This window comes from Stenella coeruleoalba (genome assembly GCF_951394435.1).
Source record: "Stenella coeruleoalba genome assembly, chromosome: Y".
In the NCBI taxonomy this organism is placed as follows: Eukaryota; Metazoa; Chordata; class Mammalia; order Artiodactyla; family Delphinidae; genus Stenella; species Stenella coeruleoalba.
Window position 1 is genome coordinate 1,310,700 of NC_137168.1, and position 21,794 is coordinate 1,332,493.

A 21,794-nucleotide genomic window follows, 5' to 3' on the forward strand; every position below is an offset into this window, starting at 1 on the left:
TCCCCAGGGGAAAAACAATGATGATGTCAGTTCCAGCCAGAAGCAGAAGAGGGCCAGAATCGGTTCACCCTGAGCTGCTCACTGCATGGTGTGCACCAACTGAATTACCTCAAAGGTCAACTTGTACATTCACTTCCCTTTGTGCAAGAGCTAATCACTTTTGCATGCGCCCTCTCCTTACTGAAACCTCAAACCCTCATTGGCTACCTTGTCACAAACGCTGACTTGAATACAGAAGTGTGGGTTTGGAGGACCTAAGGGAACTTTTGGATGAAGTATATGTCTTTTTCATGTTCAAGTTGAGGGCATTTTATGCTGGTCACTTTGGGAAAGGTCAGTCATTCTGCCAAAATGGTCCTGGAGGGGTCATTTCCTTCTAGAGCAACCTCGGGAAGTACCCTCAGCTCTACCTCCAATCAGTTTTCCTCTTGGATCTTGAAATTCCAGATAGGGAGCTTGTCTGTGCTTTTTACTCTCACTTGAGACATGGCATGGGTGCTATTAGTCCTCAGTACTGAGGATCTTTTCATGATAAAGAAAACCTTATGTGACTGTAAACTGGTATAGCCATTTTGGAGGGCACTCTGACAATGGGCATTAACAGCCTCAAAAGTATTTATACCTTTTGATCTTGAAATTTTTATTTCCAGGGTCCTATGTTTGGCCAATATTCAGAGATACAGTGTAAACTCTATGAACAGATGTTCACTGCAGTGTTGTTTACCCTGGAGGAGAATTGGTAAGTACCAGTCTCAGCAAGAAAGGCTGCCAGCCTTCTAGCCTCACAAACTAACATACCCATGCCAATCCCACTGACTCCATCTTGGAGAAGCATCTCACCGTAGGTCAATGATGTTCCCTTATCTCAGCCCCAAGATTCCTTGGAGGTCCCCCTGCCAAACTGCACTGCTTTTAACCTTGGAGATGTCCCAACTCCTCCTTAAGGCCTCGATGGAATGGCTAAGCTGGATCTACAATCTCCTCTGTATTGTCTTGTGGTATCTGTGCAATAATAGAGAGACTTATTGATGGAAAGTATTCATAAATATCTTAAAATACAAAGTACAAGTTCTTCTTTCTCCTAGCTTGGAAACAGCACACAGGCAATGTAACTTGTACTGTACTATGCAATCCTTCTCAGGAGACACATGAAACAGGAAGCTTCTGGGGGTTCCTGCAAATATGTGATAGTCGCACTTTGAGGGCAACAGTCAGGTAGATCTTGCAGCCAGAAACTTTCACACCAGACACCCTTTCTGGCTTCTGTCTAACTCTAGTGTTAAGTTAGACACTGTCCTTTTGCCACTTGGACAAAAGTCGTTTGATTTCTCACACTGTATTTATTTTTTCTGATTGCAACCATGAAAAACACCGCAAACTGGATGCAGCTAAGGAGAGGCCTGGGTCTGGGGCCTTTTCTATGTGGCTCTTAAAGAATTCCTCAGATTGAGTAATTTTCTCTTGAGCCACAATCCCTCAAACTTCCAAAATGACCACTTAGAGAAGGAAGATACCCGCTCTACTAAGGCAGCTGAGTGAGCCCTCCTGGGAAATGAAGCTAAAGGAGAATAGCTTTTAGCTGCCTTTTCTTAAGAATCTGGTCTCAATGCCAGTTGTTGGTATTTATCTCTACTGAACACACATAAATGGTGAATCTGACAGGCCCAAAGATGAAGTCCAGATGAAGTCCACAAGTTTTGCAAGCAGGTTACACTTGCATTATTAAGTAAAACCAAACAAACAAAAACACCTTTTGCATCATTTATAGAGCATTCTCTATAGGCTACGCTCAATTATATAGCTACAGAGGTAAAAGTTTTCTAAACTGTACTTCTGTCATCATATTAATCTCTTTCTTCCTAAACTATTGCTGAGGTAAAAACAAAGAAATGAATGAATAGATAAAATGAGTTTGGAAATCATTGCCTTTGGTTTTTATGTTCCATTTAAATTCAAGCCCAAAGAGAAGAAAAGACAAGACAAAGTCTTGAGTAAACCAAAGACTGTAAAGCGATCCCTGAAATAATTGAAACCAGCTGCTAAAGAATAATCTTGGCAGTCAAGTGCTCTGGGTGTGTGTGGGGGGGCGGGGCGGTATAAGCAGAGGAATAGCCCTGGCTGAGAAACAAACAAACCCTTGGCTTTCCTTGAAAAATTCTTGGCACAGTGTGGATCGCATTCTTCTCTGCAAGCTGCCTATAGGCTCTGTGGCTTTCAATAAGAGACTTCCTATAGAAGAAATAAAAACACAAAGTGATTTTTGTGCTGTTGCCTTGTGTTTTCTCTTGATCTCAGCTAGTAAGAGGCAATCATATACTTCTAGAAGCATATGCACCACTTCTCTATTTCTCTATAGGCCATCTATTTTGCATACAGATTTGCTTGGAAAATCCTGGTTAACACTAACATTCAGACTGATTTTAAGATAGAGGTACTATCAGTACTATCAGACTAATATTAAGATAGAGGTATTATAGAGGAGTTTCCAAGGCCATATGCAACGCAAGAATGACCACCAATTATACTAATACCTAACACCAACCTTTACAGAATAACAAATGGATTGGATGCTTAGTAAATGATCAAACCTCTGTCATAGGTATCTGGTTTCATTTATTCTGATGAGGGTGAGAGGGTCTTTTCTGCAATCCTTCTACGGTTGGTACATCAATTATTCTTTTCTTTATTAATTAATAAAGCAAATCTTGCTTTATTAATAAGCAAATCTTGGTTTTACGATATGATCACTTAGTGACTTATGAATTGGTAAAAATGATTACACAGACATTTAGTGTTTGATAGAAATATCAAGGTCAGCCTGTAATTTATTTTTGTGCTATTATTACTATCATTGGAAGGACCCTAGGACCTTTGTTTTAGAGCTGAAGAAACTGAAGATCCATGTCACATGAATAAGTGGTGGGCAGTGTTTGTCTTAAACCCCAAGTCTCACATTGAATGTGACTAATTCTCTTTGCACAAAACTCTCCAGACTAGAATTAGAATACCTTGAGCACAGTTTCCTTTCCTCGACAAGAAATCAAAAGAACAAGAAGTCCAGAGCTATTAGAAGAGGTATTATTTTAGTGGGCTTGAATATTTATATATACTGCATTTAAAGGCATTTTTAGCATAAATTCCAATCTTTCTCCTTAAACTGTAGAGTGATAATCAAACAAGCTAGATTTTTTTTTAAGGCTTGTTATGTGTTTCTCCTCACATGTATTTCAATACGTTTAGCCAAGAGGCACTAATGCAGGTACATTTTAATTATTACAGTGTTTTCAATAATTTGGGGGCACAAAATAGCACCTGGAGAATGGCAGATATTACAGTGAAACATATTTAAGAAAATTTCTTGCAGAGTCTCTTTTTTAAAAGTCATACCTACATTCATTCAACAATTTTTTGTGGGGTTAGAAAGAGGGAGAATAGATTTCTAACTGAGGTTACTTGTTATATTTTGTTTTATCAAACTGCTATTGTGAGAAATTCCCTGGTGATGCAGTGGTTAAGAATCCACCCACCAATGCAGGGAACATGGGTTCGAGCCCTGGTCAGGGAAGATCTCACATTCCATGGAGCAACTAAGCCCGTGCACCACACTACTGAGCCTGTATGTTGCAACTACTGAAGTCCACGTGCCCTAGAGCCTGTGCTCCTCAACAGAAGCCGCCACAATGAGAAATCTGTGCACCACAATGAAGAGTAGCCCCCACTCACCACAATTAGGGAAAGTCCACATGCAGCAGTGAAGACCCAACACAGACCAAAAAAAAAAAAAAAAAAAAAACTGTTATTCTGGTTCATTTGATCAGTTAAGGATGGTTTCAAATGGGTTTATGTTTAGGACATTTGTTAGTATAAGGATTTTTCAATCTTGGTTCTATGAAAAATTTAGTTAATATTGTTCTTTCTGAGGGGATTGAGCTATACACTGGAGGATTCCCAGTAGCATCTATGGTATCTACTCAGGGATGCTAGTATCAAATCCTCTACTTCCCACAGTTATGACAACCAAAAGTGTCTCCAGAAATTTTGTCTACACTTGGATTAGGAGAATATTTGAGCAGCACCATTGTTTATTAAAGGAACTCTAAGAAGAACTTAGATATTTTAGAACTTAGAAAAAAATATCCTTGGATATTTTTTGCTTGGTTTATGCTCCAATTACATATGAAAAATCCTAAGTGTGATGCCGGCCTTACACCATCACTTAACCTCCATCTAAATCTCCCTGTGTTAACATTTGAGGAATCTAAATTTATGAAAGTGGTCATATCAACTTCCTTTATATCAAATTTTTTAAAAGTGATTTATCTTTTGTCCTCAAGCAAAATTCTGCTCTTTATTACAAGATGTGAGTATCTGTTTGGTTTCTTAAGTCCCATGTCTTGGTGGGTCCCTGAACTAGCTAGATCTGCCTCTGAAATATAGTGTTTTCTATGTGACTATGAATGGAGTACTCTGTAGCAGGACAATTGCCAATATTGGTTCATGCTATTTTTGCAATCTCTGAAATTACAACACTGACAATGAATCCCACTCCCATCTGCTTCTGGAGTTTTCCTCTCCTCATATGGAATCCATATGAGTGGTGTGTCCAAGTGGATTCCAGGACACTGGGATGTAGATTCTTGAAAATATTCTCCTAAGCCCAAAGAGAGCATGTTAACTGATGTGGAGAAATTCTTCAGTGTCCAACTTTGTGCTCAAGAGCTCTCATATCAGCATTCCATACCAAACGTTAGACACCTGATCCATTCCCTTATGTTTCAGATAATCAGATACACATAAAAAACATACATTTTTTTTTTTTGCTTGTGGGACATAAAGATATTGTTTTAGATAGCAGGATCTGTGCTACAGTATAGAACCAAATTATAGAAACACCCTATTTATAAAACGTAACAAACTTAAGCTCATAATACTATTTTTTAATCACATATCTCTGTGTGCAAGATCTCTGTGCAAAAGTCTGTGACCTGGCTTTCTGAAGTCCACTTCCTTTTTGTATACAAAAATATTTCTGGTGGAGATCTATTTTTAATTGTTGTCTTTTCTTTTCTCTTTGCTTCTTTCTTCAGTATTTCAGTCCCCTTGTAATAAATCTAGTTGTCTTATACTACATATTAATCCTGCTACTTGGACCTCCCACAAGCACCACTAAGGCCTTGCACCTTAATGTCAGTCAGATCTAAAAAGTGAAACTGTGGAAAGAGGTTTTTAAATTCCCCCAGGCTCACCAAAAAGGTAAAACTATTTATTTAAAACTTCTCTCAGTAGAAAATATTTCATGTTCCACCACCTTCTATACTTAACTTTCAATCCAAAGTATCTTCTCCCAGTTCTTATAAATAAAGGAGATAAATAAATAGAGGAAGTTTTTAAATTGAAATCTTTAACTCCAAATTAAATGAGATTTTGTGTCTTATGAAGTATAGATATTAACACAAAAAATAATGATGCATTGATATTACATTTCTATGTGAATTTCCTTTAGAATCTAGTTAAATTTGCTAAAATATGCAGCTCTTTTTGTTGATTTGATGCACAATTTTTGTCAATTTCAGCTGTTTGCTAAGTACTCACTACCTAATCCTGCAACTGGCAGCCCTGTACATATTCCTGGAGTAATTTGCACACAGGTATCAGAAGTTTGTCCTGTATTATCAAGGATCTGTGTTCTGACCTCTGAATGACACTGCTGATCACCGAGCTGCAAACACAGATGGCAGAAGTCATTGTTGGAACTCCTTCCCCCCACTGTTGTACATTTCCCTCAAAGTGAAGCAATTTCCAGAGGATTTAAAGGGTTTTTCCCTTTTTAGTTTTCTAGGAGCCAGGTATTTAAGCAACAGAACTTTTTAAATCAACTGCAAATATAAATGAATTTAGAAAGTCATTACACAAGCCAAAACAAATCACAGACTCAGAAAAGACCTAAAGATTACACCTCAGTCTGATCCTGATATTGGTATATTGAGTTATTTCCTTCTGTGAGGTAGCTCACAAATATTTGAACCAGGAAAAAGAAATTAATCAACTCTCCTGATAGTTAAGAAAAAGAATTTCTTCAGGGATTTGTAACCTGGACACTTGGTGTTCTTAAAAGAAAGGCTTGTACCCGTCCAACATTGTAGAATTCTTTTTTGGTTTGTTTTTAGGCAATTGTACCAAATAAGAAGACTGCAATCCACATTTGTCTTCATTTTACATCTCATCAAACATTTAAAGAGATAAGTCTTCCTTTATTTGGTATTCTTTTAAAGAAAAATGAGATAGCATAGAATTATTAACTGAATAATTATTCTTAAACATAATGCCTACATATAAGATGGGCTTACTTACTGGGGAAAATTGCTTCAGACTCAGGAATACAATAATCTTATCAAGATAAATTACACAAGCTGCAGCAATTAAGTTAGAAGCTGAAGTTGTGCTTTCCAGGGTGCAGTTGGATCTGTAGCAAAGAAAGGAACCCATGTTAGGGTAAGAGGAGTGGTCTTAGATGACCAAAATGGTCCAAGTGGCAGTATAACTGATATATTAAGAAAGAAGGAAAAAAGCAAACATATAAAATACTCAATTAAATCCAGAAAAGGCAGAAAAAATGTGGTAGAAAAATATAGGAAACAAGAACAAGGACCACAAGTTTGAAAATAGTGACAAATAGAGTAGCTATTAATCCAATTTTGTCAATAGTCACTTTAAGCAACAATAGTCTAAATACACCAATTAAAAGACAGACATCATCAGAGTGGGGCAAAAAGCTAGACCCCACAACATATTCTCTATAGAAATACAATTTAAATGTACAGATTTTAATTGTTTAAAACTAAAGCATTGGAGAAAGACATGCCATGCTAACACTCATCAAAAGAAAGCAAAAGTCATATTAATTTCAGACAGAGAGAGCAGACTTCGAAGCAAGGAAAGTTATTAGGGATAAAGAAGTCAGTTTTCCGAAGAGACATAAAAATCCTTAATGTTTATTACCTAACAAAACATGGTCTGAGTATGTAAGGCAAAAACTAATAGAAGAGAAAGGGATGCATTTGCTATCATGGTTGGAGACTTCAACACCCATCTATTAGAAATGCGAAGATCCAGTAGGCAGAAAATTAATAAGGATGCAGTTGAACGCAGCTGCACCATCAACCAACTGGATATAATGGGTATAGATTAATCTATCCCACAAGAGCAGAAGACACATTTTTCACAAACTCATATAAACAACCAAGATAGACCACATTTTGGGTCACAAAACTGACCTCAACAAATTTAAAAGAATAGAAATCATACAATGTCTACTCTCAGACCACAATGGAATTAAACCAGAAATTAAGAACAGAAAGACACCTGAAAATCCAAAACTATTTGGAGATTAAATAACATATCTGTAAATAACAAATGGCCAAATAAGAAATTGCAAGAGCAACTGTAAAATATTTTGAACTAAATGAAAATTAAAATACAACTTATCAAAACTTGTGGGATGCAGCAAAAGCAATGTTTAGAGGTAACTTTATGGCACTGAATGCATGTATTAGAACAGAAGATCTAAAGTCAATAATCAAAGCTTACACCAAAGAAACAAGAAAAAGAAGGGTAAATTAAATCCAAAGTAATCTGAAGGAAGGAAATGATTCAAAAATTAGAAGATAAATCAGTGAAATTTAAAACAGAAAATCAATAGAGAAAATTTTTAAAAATGAAAAGCTGACTCTTTGCCAGATTTCATAAAATTCATATGCCTCTAGCCAGGCTTACATGAAACAGAGAGACACAAATTACTAATAACAGAAATGAAAGAAGGAACATCAATACAGATTCCAACAGACATTGAAAAGACAATAAAGAAATACTATGAGTACCTTTATGACTATAATTTTGACAATCTAGGTGAAATGGACAAATTCCTTGAAAGAGAAGTCTGCCAAAACTGATGCAAGAAGAAAACAGACCATCAGAATAGGTCTATATTTATTAAGAAACTGAATAAATAATTAATAACTTTCTAGAACAGCAAACACCAGGGCCTGAGTTTTCCACTGCTGAATACTACCAAACTTTCAAGGGTGAAATTATACCCAAAATGTACAAGGAATGCTTAAAACACAAAAGTGAGAAAACAACAACCCATTTTTTTAAATATCGTTATTGGAGTATAATTGCTTTGCATTGTTGTGTTAGCTTCTGCTGTATAACAAAGTGAATCAGCTATATGTATATGTATATATATATCCCCAGCTATATGTGTGCATACATCCCCATATCCCCTCCCTCTTGCGTGTTCCTCCCACCTTCCCTATCGCACCCCTCTAGGTGGCCACAAAGCACCAAGCTGATCTCCCTGTGCTATGTGGCTGCTTCCCACTAGCTATCTATTTTACGTTTGGTAGTGTGTATATGTCAGTGCCACTCTCTCACTTCGTCCCAGTTTATCCTTCCCCCACCCTGTGTCCTCAAGTCCATTCTCAATGTCTGCATCTTTATTGCTGTCCTGCCCCTAGGTTCTCCAGAGCCATTTTTATTTTAGATTCCATATATATGTGTTAGCATACAGTAGTTGTCTTTCTCTTTCTGACTTCACTCTGTATGACAGATTCTAGGTCTATCCACCGCACTACAAACAACTCAATTTTGTTTCTTTTTATGGCTGAGTAATATTCCATTGTATATATGTGCCACACCTTCTTTATCCATTCATCTGTCGATGGACACTTAGGTTACTTCTGTGTCCTGGCTATTGTAAATAGAGATGCAATGAACATTGTGGTACATGACTCTTTAAATCTACAGATGTTGGGTTAGACAGATGTCAAGTAAGTATATGAAAAGATGTTCAACATCATATGTCATTAGGGAATTTCAATACAAAAAAAAGAGAGAGAGAGATACCACTACATAACTATTATAACAGCAAAAACCCCAAACATTGGCAACAGTAAATGCTGGTGAGGATGTAGAGCAACAGGAACTCTCATTCGTTGCTGGTGGAAATGCAGAATGTCACAGCCTCTTTGGAAGAAGTTTCGGCAATCACACTCTTTGGTGTTTACCCAAATGAGTTGAAAGTTTATATCCACTCAGAAACCTACATGGATGTTTACAGCAGGTTTGTTCATAATTGCCAAAACTTAGAAGCAAGCAAATGTCATTCACGAGGAGAATGGATAAACAAACCATGATTTTTATATTCCAGACAATGGAATATTATTCAGCACTGAAAAGAAATGAGCCATCAAGCCATGAAAATACATGGAGGAAAATTTTAATGCATATTACTGAATTAAAGAAGCCAATCTGAAAAGGTTACATACTGATGTTTCTGGAAAAAGCAAAACTTTGGAAACAATAAAAATCTCTGTCATTTCCAGGGGTTAAACAGGAGGGATGGATGAATGGGTAGAACACAGAGAAATTTTAGACAGTGAAACGCTTGTGAATGATATTGTAATTGTGCACACGTGTCATTAGACATTTGTCAAAACACATAGACTGAGGAAACACCAGAGTGAACCCCAATGTAAACTATTGTTTTTCTGTGATGATGATGTGTCAGTGTAGAATTTTCCACTCTAAAAAATGTAACACTCTGATGACGGCTTTTGATGGGGAAGAGGTGGGATATGTATGAGGGGGTAGGGAGATATCAAAACTCTATGTACATTCTGCTCAATTTTGTTGTGAACATAAAAGTGTTCTAAAAAATAAAGTTTGTTAATTAAAAAATAAACAATAAATAACTTGTCTTCCCAAAAGATTCTTAAGAATCATGATTAAAGTTTGCTGTTGGAGGAATTGTTAAGCATATCAGAGTAAACAGTTTCCACCCCCTACTCCTAATTTAATCCCTACCCCTTGCTCCTTTGCCTCAGTCACCTCAGTCCTAGTTTGGCTAAGGCAGTAGGAACAGAAAATCAAGTTTCTCAGAAAGTTTAGACTGCCTCGGATGGGTGCCAGATCATGTTAGAGTGAAACTACCCAAGGCAGGCAGACAGGGTTATCTTCCACTAGTTACAGAGACTGTCTTCTCACACTTCTCCCTTATACCTATCCAAACTTAAATACAAAAACATTTTGCACCTGGGGAAAGTGTCCAGCCTTCTTTGGCTGTGGATTGGAGGCCCTGTTTCATCCATTTTTGAGCAAGATATTTTTGCTTGGCTGAACTTTCCATCTGTTCTGCTTTGTCATCTGTCCTCCCCTCAAAATTGAATATGTGAACACATGGAATTAGCAATATACACGCATTCCTGGGTCCAAGTTTATAACCAGGCCTGAAATGTGACATTTACCAATGTAATGTGATGAGCTTTGAGTTTTTGTAACATATTCTGCCCACTTAATGCTCTCTGGCTTAATTGCTACAGTTGGAAGAGGAGACTATGGTGACTACTCTCTCTCCTTTCTTTTTCAGGTGGACATGAAAGCTTAATACCTGACAACAGTTCCAATGGAAATATAAATCTCAGATCTGAATGGATACCTCATCAAAGAACAAAAACAGATGGCAAATACACATATGAAAAGATACTCTACATCCTATGTCATTAGGGATTTGCCGATGAATAAAACAGTGAGATATCACTACACACCCATTAGAATGGCAAAACTACCCCAAATTGACAACACCAAAAACTGGTGAAGACGTGGAGCAAGGGGAATTATCCTTCATTGTTGGTAGAAGCGCAAAATGGTATGGCTACTTTGGAAGACCGCTTAGCAGTGTCTTGTAAAATTTTCAATATGATCCTCCAGTCACGCTCCTTGGTATTTACTCAATGGAGTTGAATAATTACGTCCACACAAAAACTTGCACATTGATATTTATGGAATCTTTATTCATGTTCATTAAACTTGGAAGCAACCAAGATGCTCTTCAGTAGGTGAACAAAAAAATAAAATGTGGTTCATCCAGACAATGGAATATTATTCATCGATAAAAAGAAATGAGCAATCAAGCCATGAAAAGATATGGAGGAAACTTAACTGCACATTACTAGGTGAAAGAAGCCAATCTGAAAGCCTACATATTGTATAATTCCAGCTATAGGACATTCTGGGAAAGGAAAAAAAAATATGAAAGCAGTACAATGACCAGTGGTTTCCAGGAGATGAGACGGAGGAGAGATGAATAGGTGGATCACTATAAATGTGGATACATGCCATTACATATTTTTCAAAATGTACAATGCCAAGAGTGAACCCTAATGTAAACTATGGACTTTGGGTGATTATCATGTGTCAGTATAGGTGGTATATTGTAAAAAATGTGCTGCTCAATTTTACCATGAACTTAAAGCTACTCTACAAAATAAAATCTACTCTTTATAAAGCAACATATGACACGATTACAGAGGACTTTTTCTTTTTTGGTCATTCCTGAATTTCCACAGTTGCAATGATTTGTCTCAAACTATTCCTATGACTTTTTCATGTCTCTTAAAAAATGAATAGTTAACCCCTTTGAAATTTCAATAACATTGTTTTGTTGAAAAGAAAAAGGTAAAAAATGAAATTTACATGAAATTGAAATTGGCTCCTAAAAGCTAAAATAATACTGAAAAAGAATAAATTTGAAGGACTAATACTTCTTGAATTAAAAATTTACACAAATCCACATTAATCAAAAGAGTTTGGTACTAGCATAAACATGAACATTGAGAGTGATGGTATAGAATTAAGAGTTCAGAAATAATCTCTCCCATATATGTTGAAGTAATTTTGAACAAGGTGTTGCAACCATGAAAAAACAGTTAACATCACTAGTTCTCATTGAAATGCAAACTGAATCATAATTAGTTACCAGTTAATACTCATTAGGATGGTTATCATCAACAAAATGGAAAATAACATGTGTTGGCTACAAAGATCAGAAAAGATCATAGGTGTCACAGGGAGTGACTAAACACAGAGTTAAAAGCAGGGCTCACCAAAAGGTCATCCACTGATGTAGAAGAAATGGCAATGTTGATCTAAAGGATTTTTGATAGTATTCAATCAAAGTGTATTGAAGTTCTGCTTTCCATTTTCAAAGTTTGATTTCAGTTCTCCTATAAGTGTTGCAAAGAAACCTGTGCAGTAGGATCAATGCTTTTTGTATCAGTAGGGTTTGGTTGTTGTAACGAAATACTACAGCCTAGTTGGTTTATAGAACAACATTTATTTCTCAGAATACTGGGAGCTGTGTAGTCCAAGATCAAAGTACCAGAAGGTAGATTTTATTCTGAAGTGTCTTCTCTTGGCTTGTAGGAAGCTACTATTTAATTGACGGCTCATGTAACTACTTTTTTTGTGAATATATTCACTGGAAGAGTAGAAACTAGCTCTCTGGTTTGTGTTCTAAGGTTATTAAACCTAGAAGATCAGGACTCTATCTTTATGACCTCATTTAACCTTAATCACTTTCTAAACATTCTGTCTCCAAATATAGGCACACTGAACTGGGGAGATACAAATCAGTCGATAGCACTCTTCTCCTACATATCACTCTAGCCTAACTCAAAACTCTGGTTGTGCACAGGCTTACCAGATAAGCCAGACTTTTAGTGGAGGTGGGAGTGGGGAGTACTCCTACCAAGGACGAGCTCAGACTGGGAGACCTGTCATGATGCCACTGTTTAACTTCAGGACTCACCAGGAAGCTGGGTTTAACTTAAAGGCAAGAGAAGATGGTGAGTTGGGCAGCCCTCCCTGGGTGAGAGCCTAGAGGGTGAAAAATAGGAAAAAGTGTGTCTTTTATTTCTGAATGCAGCTGAATAGTTGAATGATCCTTAAACTTTCTGAGCCTCAATTTTTTTAGTCTGTAAATGTGAATATTAATATTGTCCCTGCATATCTTTTAGGGCCCTAGTAAGAACCTGAAAAACATGAAGATGCCAGAAACATTGCTGTGAATAGTAGTACTCAATATTTTTCATATTATGTAATATATTGTAAAGGAACATTTATCTGCTTTTCAATCTCTAGTAAATGTAAGAGTCTTACTGCAGTAGAGAATGAGACTTATAATTCTATAAAAATATATTTTTTATATATATTTTATATATTTGCCTGTTATTGTAGATTCCCCTCCCTCAAAGAACACATCCTGATCTCTAGAACCTGTAAATATGTTACTTTACATGGCAAAGGGAATTAAAATGCAGATGGAATTGTTTACTAATTACATGATCTTAAAACAGGAAAATTATCCTGGGGTATCTGGGTTGGTCTAATGTAACCACACAAGTCCTTAAAAGTGGAAGAGGAATATGTGACCATGTAAGAGAACCAAAGAAATGGCAGCACGGAAAGGACTTGATTTGCTCTTGCTGACTTTGAACATGGAAAAAAGGGCCGTGAGCCAAAAACTGCACATAGTCTCTAGAAGCTGCAAAAGGGCAAAAGCATAGATTTTTCCTTCTGGAGTAGGCATACTACTCTGCCAATACCTTGATATTAGCCCAAAGAGATCCATGTCTGATTTGTGATCTATAGATATTATAAGGTGATTAATTTGTGTGTGTTTTTTAAGTTGCTTATTTTGTGGTTATTTGTTACAACAGCAATACAAAACTAATATACCTATCAATAGGATTCTGGAGTTATCATCATACTCTCAGACAAAATAATGAAATATGTATTAGCTGCAATGTCTTTCAAGAACCTCCTTTGCTTCTCTCCTCAAATTGGATAATGAGCAAATGAGTACTTTTACCCCATTTGCCTAGCATGAATTGTAGTTGTTAATCTATTTATAGATCAAGCTGTGTTTTACACTCTGTAGTATGTGTGCAGAGATTCATATACAAAATATTATTGCCTGATTAAGGATACCAGTTTAGTTTTTGTTGTTGTTGAACAACAACAACAGGATGTGTCAGCGATAAATTTAAAGGGAAATTCTCACTCAAGGAAAAAGTAATGTTGATAATAGATTCCAGCTCAAAATATTTAGAGGATCAAGACACATAAGGTCAAACAGTCCTATTTCCTGTGATGTCAAGGTTTTCAGGTAAACAATGCAAATATCATTGCTTATTCCTCTGTTTACTTTTTAACAAAATGAGAGGTAAATGACAGAAACCCAATTCATACTGTTTGACCCCTAAAGGAGTTCAGAGAGGGAGAGGAAAATCTAAACTCACAAGTAAACATCTGTTAAAGGATTTGGAACTGAGGATAAGGAAGTTCTGAAGCCTGCTAAGAGGGAAGGAAGAGCTTTATTTACCGGCGGTGTATTGTACTTCCTGTTTTGAAGCTCAGCAATGTTTCATAACAGCTGGGGACTGCAGTATTTTGGGCTACAATGTGGAAGCAGCACTATTGGTTCCTCCACATTACACAAGTGAATGATCTCTACCATGCAGTGACACAGCACTGGCTTTTGCAGACACAATCAAGCTATATTTTTCTAATTTTCTAATCAAGAATTATGTTTTCACATGTAATATCATCGCAGCATATCCTTAATTCTGGTGTATGCTCTTTGCTTGTCTGGAGATTAAAACAGATGAAAGGCACAAACACATATGGGCCCTTTAGCACATATTTGTTGTCACTGAAGTGCCTGGAGTCAAAGAAGCCACCATGGTAGGCTTAAATTAGCTTTATATCTTTCTTGTAGTTATAACTTTGCCACAAATGCCATGGAAACTGTTTCTTCAGCAGTTTTGTGTGGAAGGTCAGCCAACGATTGGGAAACAACATTTCAAGCTTGATGGAATACATTATAACCTATTTGTATTGTATTCTTCTTATAATGAGTGATACTGTGGTTAGGTCTGCACATGCAGTGGATAGGTGCTCTGAAGAGTGTCCCTGAGTATTATGACCTCTGGCTGATTTCATCACAGCAGGTGGCATTCTGGACTCTTCTCCCAAACTTTGACTACATCACAAAGCCCTGTCCTTACCTTCTGTCCATTGACCACACTGGAAGGGAAACCATAGCCTCATTTTTCACGCTGGGATGCAGGGTATAAGGGAGTAAAAAAAGGCAAAAATGAGAACAAACCTCCTTTATTCCCCTTAACCTCAGGTTTGGAGGGTTGCAGAATTTGGGGCAGGCTTTGTAGGCCAGCAAACTATAACATGTTGCCTACATTGTGGACTCCAGGGAAGGTGGCTACCAAGTTCCTTTTGCAGGGGAATGTGGGACAGTTTCAAATGTTCACCTTTGAGCATCATGCCTGGGAGACATAAGGAAAGCAGGATCCTTTCCTGGTATGATGGGGTACAGGGCACTGGCAAGGGCAACTAGCACAGCAACTTCTCCTGTGTGCATTTCTTCTGAACAAAGTTCATGTTGAAGACTTGGGAGATTCATCGTTAAAGGGTCAGTTACTCTATTGTCTTAATTTATTGCATATTATCTTAACTTTTCACAGCCTGGTATTTAAATCTTTGAAGTCTTTTTCTGATGCAAGCTCATGGTGTGGTTAAATATCACTCTTTTCAGATAGTCTGTAGGTCTTCAACATATTCCAGAATCTGTGGAACTATTTATCTACAGTTTTCAGCATTTCTAAGAGGAAAACAATGACCAGGCTTTCCAAGAAGGCCTCTTTCCCACCATTCATAGCCTTTCACTGCCGCAGACCAGCTGGAGAAAGGATTTCACCGCCCAGGGTCAGAAGGGGTGGGGTAAGGAACTGAAATAGCACCGACGAATGGGGTCAGAAGGACCAAGACAACTGATGATTGCAAGGCAAATTTTATTATGCTACAGTTGCAGATTATATAGACTAGAAAAAGGGAGGTTGGTTGCCAGATGGTGGTTTACATCATCTACAGACTGTCTCGGCTCAAGGTTAACTTCCCTGGGAGGAAACCCATAAGCCCAGAATCATCCAAAATAACCTGAACGTGCAGGGGGGAGACAGCTTTGCTTGTCTCATTTTACATTCTTTCTGATCTCTGGGCCCTGGTAATTTATCTCCCATGGAATGAAACAAGGAGGGGAACAAGTAGGCACAGGCCCTTCGAGCAGCGGCGGTATGCCTGGCATGTCTGCAGCTTGCTCTCAAGGCTGACCATTTCCCACATTTCACCAACTAAGTCAGCAACCACTTTCCATCTCAGCACAGAAATATTTTCTCTCATAACCTTAGGAAGTACAGGTTGGACCAAATGGCAAGTACCATCCAGTTCCAATATCCTAAGCATCTCCTTTCAGCTGAGGTAGTGTGTAATAGAGAAAAGAAAGTTGGAGTTAGATTTAGGTTTCTTGAATGAGTTTACTTCTCCAAAGCTCAACTTTCTCAAGTCTAGAATTAGAATGACAATAGAAGTCTCAAATGGTTATTAAGAGCATTGGTCAGGTCATGTGGGCCAAGCACCTAGGACAATGGCTGGCATACAGTACAGAACATATTGGCTATTGTAGTTGTTGTACTTGTTATGTTAATAACATTTGGAATCTTCCATGGAATTAAAAAAAAGGACTGGTCATTTTGAGGTCCAAGCCACATCCTATTATTTTTTGCCTGGTGTCTGCATATTTCCCTTTTCTGTGTGTGTGTGTGTGTGTGTGTGTGTGTGTGTGTGTTATTCTATAGCATTTGACGAAGTATTACATATACAAGAAGTGTTTTATAAACATATAAAATTTTAATTGATAATTTTTAACTTAATTCACCACTCTCTCATACCAGATAATCGTGAGGACAGTTTCTACTGCCTTGACCCACTATCAGAGTGATCTGATAAACCAGCAAGGGTCTGGGATTATTCATGGCCACACACTGAGCAGCTTCCCTGAGTTTTCCATTGAGAACTCTGAGGAAAGCCTTCATTTTTACATGGCCAGGAGCAAAGCTATTTAGGGGCTACTGTAAAGGACTTGGAAGAAACAGAATTTGAGGAGAAATAAGTAGGTCCCTCTAATTAAGCAGCTGCTACAGAGCTGACACTGCCTATACACTTCTTCTCATGATCTTTCTAGCCATCCTCAAGGCAGGACTTTTTCTCTTCCATTTTATAAATGAAGAAAATGAAACTTTGAAACATTAAGTAACCTTCTCAGAGTCAAGTGAGGCCATCTGGCTTTACAGCTTTGTGCTTTTCTGTAGTTACTAACTAAAAAGTGGCCAGAAGAACTGAACAGGCACCTAACTAAGATATACAGATTGTAAATAAGCACATGAAAAGACATTGAACATCATATGTTATTAGGGATTGCAAATTAAACAACCAGAAGATATTACCACTCACATATGAAAATAGCCAAAACTCAAAACACTAACAACAGCAAATGCTGGTGAAGATGTGAAGTAGCAGGAACTTCATTCATTACTAGTGGGAATGGAAAATGGTACAGCTACTTTGGAAGACAGGTTGGTGGGTTCTTACAAAACTATACTTACTTGTATCATCACATTCAGCAATCTCACTCCTTGGTGTTTACCCAAATGAGCTGAAGACTTATTTTCATAAAATACCTCCACACAGGTGTTTATAGTAGTTTTATTTACATTTGCCAAATCTTTAAACAAGCAAGATGTCATTCAGTAGGTGAATGGGTAAATAAACTGTGGCACATCCATACAGTAGAATATTATTCAGCAGTAAAAAGAAATGAACTATCAAATCATGAAAAAGACATGGAGCAAAATTAAATACATATTTTACTTTAAAAATTAATAAATAAATGCATATATTGCCAAAATAATGTTTTCCTATTTATAGAATGGGATTTTTTTCCATTTACTTAGATCTTCTTTAATTCCTTTCAGCAATTTTGGGGGTATTTTTTTGTGGACAAGTCTCTCTTTCCCATGGTTACATGTGTTCCTACACATTTAAATTTTTAAGATACTTTAAGATATTTTAACTGGTTTCTTAATTTTTTTCTAGATTTTTCATCACTGGTATAAACAAAGAGCAAATTTTTTTTCCATGTGATTTTTGGTCTCAACATTAATGAATTTATTTATTACCTCTAGTATCTTTCTTTTGGATTCTTTGGCATTTTCTACATGTAGAATCATGTAATATGCAAATAGACATAGTTGTACCTATTCCTTTCTAATTTGGATGCTTTCATTCTTTTTTCTTGTCTAATAACCCTGACTATAACTTCCAGAACAATGTTGACTTCCAGTACATCCATGTCTTTTTCTTGATCTTAGGGGAAAAGCTTTCCGTTTTTCACCATTAAGATTTGTAGGTTTGACATAAATACACTACCATGTGTAAAATAGATAGCTAGTGCTGTGGAGCTCAGCTCAGTGCTCTATGATGACCTAGATGGGTGGCATGGGGGTGGGGTGGGAGGGAGGTCCAAGAGGGAGGGGATATATGTATATGTATAGCTGATTCACTTCATTGTATAGCAGAAACTAACACAACATTGTAAAGCAACTATACTCCAATTAAATAATAAAAATAAAAAGAGATTTTAGCTGTGGGGTTCTCATAAAGATCTGTTAGCATGGTGAAGAATTTTTCCTCTATTTTTAGCTTTTTCAGAGTTTTTATCATGTAAGTTTGTTAGATTTAGTCAAATGCCTTTTCTGTGTCAACTTAAATGATCATGTGTTTATTTTCCTTCATTCTACTAATGTGATTTATTAATCCTGGCATTTGTGGGCTAAATCCCACTTGATCTAGGTACATTTTACTCCTAGAAGCCTCATCCTTGAGATATTGGAATGGTTTGAGATTTGGTGATGAATAAGAGGGTATTTGCTTTTACTGTTTCCTTCCCCAAGATTGGGAGGCTGTTACAGGTTGGAGCTGACATTGACCAGGAAACTAGTCTTTGTTTTCCTCTGATAACTTATCTGAGCCATAGACAAGCATGCTAGTAACTGATGAAGGAGGTTCACCTCTACCTGCTACCCTTTTAGTTCCACTTTGAACAAAACTACACAGAGTGAAATTCTACCTTCAGGGCTATCAGTTGGTGGCTCAGAGCATTCCATTTGTCCTTCCTTACTGAGAGTGTCAGGGAGAGTCCAACTCTTCCAGAGTGAATGGCCATTTTCCCTGGCGGTGACAAGTCTTGACCATAGAAGGAGTCAGGCAGCCTATAAGATTTTGGCAGATGCCTAGAAATCCAAAGTCAGATATCTACTACCCAGTAAACACCCCATCCTCACATCCCTCAATGGCTCTTAATGAACACAGACTAAATGGTCCAAAGTCTCAGATGGAAATAAAGCCCCATATAGCTGTAAAATCTTATACCCATCAGAACTGGTTTTGCCTCCATGAGAATAAATGGAACTGTTCAACCTTTATCCACATAGAGATGCCATTTTAATTTTCTCTTATCATAAACATCTTCCTCTAAAAGAAACTGAGCTTGCAAAAAAGGCTTGGGGAGCCAGTTCTCCCAAGTTCAGCCAGATCACAGTAGAGCGGGTAAGGGGGAATTTCCCTCCTGAGAAGCTGAGTGCCCAAGACATGCATTCACATATGCAGTATCAGTTGAAGTTGTTGACAGCAAACTTTGTAGCAAGGTTGCAAGTATGCACACATGTAAAGAGTAACAGAAGCAAATTCTTAATGGAGCACGTGAGTAGGTCTGCTCGCCAGAGTGGTTCTGCAATCTGTCCAAACTGCGTCCTCATTCATGTCACTCTTTCCTTCAGGGTGGCCCAAGCAGAGACTCTCAACAATGCATTTACACAAGATCCCCAGCTGACTCGCATGTATATTAATGTTAGAGAAGCAATGCACTCTTCCTCAATGTGTCACCTCACGGTGAAGAGTGCTAGGCAGTGTCATGAATGCTTAACAGCCACAGAGTCAGCTAGACCAGCTGTAGACAACTCTGAAGTCACCAACTGGTAAATTAACCCTTCCTACATCTTAAGTACTATTATTGCTGTCATTAGGGGAATTGATTTTGTACTCATAAGAAAATCAGTATAAATAGATTGCAAAGAGAAGAAATAATAAACTTGAAAATCTGATGGCAGCAACTCATTTCCAACTGGGGGCAAGCCAAAGGTGAAGAAAAAGGGAAGAGAACTGGTTTTGCGTCATAACAGCTGGGTTTTATTCCTAGTGGGCACTAGCCAGCTGGGGACCCTTGGGCCATCTCTTAGTGCCCCCGTTTCTTCATCTGTGCAGAGAGAGAATGGTGACTAAATTAAAGATCTTGATGATCATGACTTGCATAAAATATAAGGATCCCTACCCCCAATCCTCTCTTCATGTCCTTTGCCCTATTTCTCTTTTTTCGAAAGCATTTCTCAATACATTTAGCATATTACATATGTGTGTGTGTGTGTGTATGTGTGTGTGTGTGTGTGTGTGTGTTGTGTGTGTGTCTCTCTGTCTCTCAGTGTCCCTGCAAGCTCATTGGGTGCAGAAACTTTGTGTGTTTTATTATTATGTAGCTCCAAGACCTAGAACACTCCCAGGCACACATAGTGGTCTGTTATGCTGGAATCAGTCTTTCCCATGTCTAAAGCTTCATGGGAAAACCACTGAGTATTTATTATTAAAAAGTTGCCAAACTATTCTAAGCTCTAGAGAAAAATCATCAATTTTAAAAATTCTTAATTATTTTCTGGTTCTCTAGCTATGCTTCTTCATTCATTTCTATCTACTGTTAGATTATATGTTACTTTCTCCATAAGATTTGACTTCTGTTAAAGTCAAATCTATATGTTGTTTTCTTTCAGTACCTTTACAAAACTGATGATAATTTTACATTTGCTAGATGTATCCTATCTATATTTATCACAGACATGTTCCAAAATCTATTATTTAAAAAGAAAAATGAATTTTCTTCCTCCTATGCTATCTGCAGAAAACTTTAAGAGTGCTACACAGATAGTACCAGCTTTTTTAAGAAGCAAGATACAAAGCTTTCAGGCCTATAAAATGATGTCTTAACACACTCTTCATTTTTTATAAGACATGAAGAAGTCAGTGGAATAGCTTGACACAAATTGTTCCAAATGTGGAAATACAAGAATGGCCAAAAAAGGAAAAAATTCTGTTGTAATGTCTTGTGTTGTTTTCTAAAGAATAGATTTTGTTTTGTAGAGTAGTTTTAAGTTCATAGCAAAGTTAAGTAGCACATTTGTTACAATAGATGATGTGGGTATTTTGATACCTTATAATAACCAAATATTCCTAATGGCTACCTAGTATCCCTTGTATCATTGCTATCTTACCTAAGCATACCCAAGCATGTAAATGTCATCATACACAGTAAATACGTTTTTGTTAGTATTATTTTGAACAAACTATCATTTTTTAGATTTTTAGAAAAATAGAAAATTTTATTTTATCTTCATTATTTTTTGTCTGATGCTATTTATTTCTTTATGTAGTTTCTGACCTATATCATTCTTCCTCTCTTTAGATAATTTTTTAAAAAACATACACTGCAGGGCTTCCCTGGTGGCACAGTGGTTGAGAGTCCGCCTGCTGATGCAGGGGACATGGGTTCAGGCCCCGGTCCGGGAAGATCCCACATGCCACTCAGCAGCTAGGCCTGTGAGCCATGGCCACTGAGCCTGCGCGTGAGGAGCCTGTGCTCCGCAGTGGGAGAGGCCACAACAGTGAGAGGGCTGCGTACCGCAAAACAAAACAAAACAAAAAACATACATTACAAAGCTAATATACTGTTAATGAATTCTTTTACTTTTTGTTTTTCTGAGAATATTTATTTCTCCTAAACTTTGGTGAATTGTTTTCAAGATACAGAAATCTAGATTGGTGTGTTGTTTCTCTCTCAACACTTTATATATTCAAATCCTATTTTTTTCTCACTTGCTTGGTTTCTTCGGAGAAGCTGGATGAAATTATATTGTTTGCTCTGCTATAGGTAAGGTATT